Genomic DNA, 2773 nt, shown 5'->3' with positions numbered 1-2773 from the left:
CCTGTTCATTCGCTTTGCTCGATGGTCTGGGCTGGGCTGCAGTTGTGGGTGCTGTTTGATCTGGCAGCCTGATCAAACCTTGGGGGGCTTCTTCCCACGCCACCCCAGGGTCCCCCAGCCCAGGGCAGCCCCAGGGATCTGAGGGGAATTCTTCCCCTCCTGAACCCCAGAGTTGCTTACCTTGGCCCCTGAGAGGCTCAGGCAACCTCAGGGAGCAGACGGAAATTCTGCTCCTCCACAGCCAGTTTTGCTGCAGCTGCTGCAAGTCTGAGGCAAAACTAGTTGTGGAGGAACCGGAGACTTTCCCTTCACTCCCTGAGGCTGCCCTGATACTAGCAGCAACTAAGGCAAACAGCTCTGGGTCTCGGGAGTGGAAGATTTCCCCTCAGCTCTCTGGGGTTGCCCCTGGCTGGGGGATGCTGAGCTGGGGTGGGAGGAAGCCCCACAAGGCAGGGGCTCCCCGGTGCCCCCATGCAGGGCTGCATGGGTAGGCACCCAGCCAGGCAGACTCCTTCTCCGTCCCTCCTGTGGCAGTGGCTGAAGCAATCAGCAGCTGAGAAGGGCCCAGGGGGCAGGGGGGTTCCCTCAGCTCCCCAGAGCTGCCTGGGCTGGGGAACCTAGGCTGGGGAAAACCTCCTGAGGGGAAGGCTCCCCCAAGGTGGGCCAGCACCCAGACAGGGGTCTCCTTAATCCCCTGTGAGGGGACAGCAGGGAGTTGGGGGCATATACTGAGAAGCCAATTGGGGACACTTGGCTGGGCTGGGTTGGCAATGGCCAGCAGGCTGGGAGACATGCTCTAGCACCTGCTGCCTACTGGCCTGGGTCAGTGCAGGCCTCTCCCTGCTTTTCCCAATTGAAAACTGAACATCAATTCAGTTCAACTTAGTTATCAGTTCAACTTATGTAGCTTAGAAGAAGCTGCCTAGATTGAATCGATTCTGCCTCGTGATTTTTGACTGTCTGTACTTAGCCTATGAGAACAGCCCCTATTTGCCAGGAGCAAGAGACATCACCCTTCTTATGGCCTAATCCCAAATCTACTGCATTCACAGAAAGATTCCCATTGACATCAGCAGGCTTTAAATTAGGGAAGCATGAGAACTGCCATATTGGATCATACCTGTGGTCCAGCTATGTTAGTACCCTATCCTTATTAATGGCCATTCTTGGTATAAAATTTGATGCTGTAGGAAGACAGAGTAATTCTGCCCCTTGAAGTTCTCATCCTAACCGCTAATCAATAAAAATTATCATAAACTCTATAGTATGAAGTTTTATTTCCCTTCCAAGTTTTTTTTATTTGTTAGGGATCAGATCTTTGGCTGTCTGCAGGGAAAAGTTGTCTTTTGCAATACTAAGGAAGTTCAACAGCTATTCTAAGTAAGGAAAGTAACACAAAGCCTGGGGAACCACTCAGGCAAAAGACATTTGGCAAACCCTGGCTTTTCCCTGTACTGGGATATTTCCTGTGTCAGAGGCAAGATGGGGATAATGCTGCTTTTGTACCTCACAGGGGTGCTGTGCTGGTTAGTTGAAAGTAAATACTATTATTATTGGAGCATGCATTCACCTACTACTGAGTTGTCTTTCTTGGTAGAATCCATAATGCTAAGTGGTAAATTGCAAACGTAACATTTAATAGGCTTATCCACTTTACAAGTTACTTCACTGTTTTTCTTTTCAGCTGTCAAGCGCCTTCATAAAAAAGAGTTCATTTACCCTCACCCTTTTCCAATGTGGTTTTGTTTGCTTCCTAACCTAGTTGAAATAGGTCTCTCTTTTCTCCATTTCATTTCCAAGCCAAGTCTGAAAAAATATGTATGCAGAAAATCCCATAATTACTGGATCTGATTTTTATTCGACCTTTGCTTCTTTCTTACGCCACCACCAACTTTCAAAATTCAATGGAACTAATATGACTCTAGTTTATGTGCAAGAGAGGAAATATTTGGCAAAGAGCATGCATGTGATAGTGTGTGCGTGGGATAGAAAATGTAACTATATGATACTTTTTCTGAGTTTGTAATGTATGGGCCAGATTTTTAAAACAGCTCAGCTTCCACTTAGGTGCCAAAATAAGTGGCTTGATTTTCAGAATTCCTCGGCTCCCAGCATGCTGTGCTATTTTGAATTTCTGACCATAAAAATGTCACAATGGGAACAACTGGGTGCCAAGTACTTCTGGAAATCTGGGCTCAATTGTGGGCACCAAACATTTGAAAAACTGCCTCTTAATGTAAACAGGGATTGTATGAATGCTTAAGTGGTGGGGAATGTTTGTCAAATGAGAGAATATATATGAAAATGTGCTTGTGTTTGTGAAAGACAGTATGTACATCTTTAATCTTTCAGTGCAATTTGTAATCTGACCCATCTCCTGTTTCCCTTTCACATACTCACAAATGCAGTCACACAAACACGCTTTCAAATTTTTCTTTAAAAAAAAGGAACCCACAAATGAAGCAAAATGTGTCTGAAATACCTATACATACTCAGTCTTTAAGAGGAAAAATATGGTGATACTCCTTAATAAATTATACAGGACGGTGCCAGCACTAGATACACTTACACTACCAGAGGATCCAGAAAGCCAATAAGAGCCAGATTATGATGGACAGAATGGCACTGGCTTCCTAGCCCACTGGGAAAACAAAGGCTAAAGGAAAGAATATATATGATTTGCCATGTTAAACAACCCTGCATGTTGAACTGGAGCTACTAAGTAGTTTCATATTTTCATAGTTAGTAGGGTCGGAAGGGACCTGAGCAGATC

This window comes from Gavialis gangeticus, unplaced genomic scaffold (assembly GCF_001723915.1).
Source record: "Gavialis gangeticus isolate Ggan-Ray unplaced genomic scaffold, GavGan_comp1, whole genome shotgun sequence".
Classification (NCBI taxonomy): Eukaryota; Metazoa; Chordata; order Crocodylia; family Gavialidae; genus Gavialis; species Gavialis gangeticus.
Note: the sequence above shows the minus strand (reverse complement) of the source record.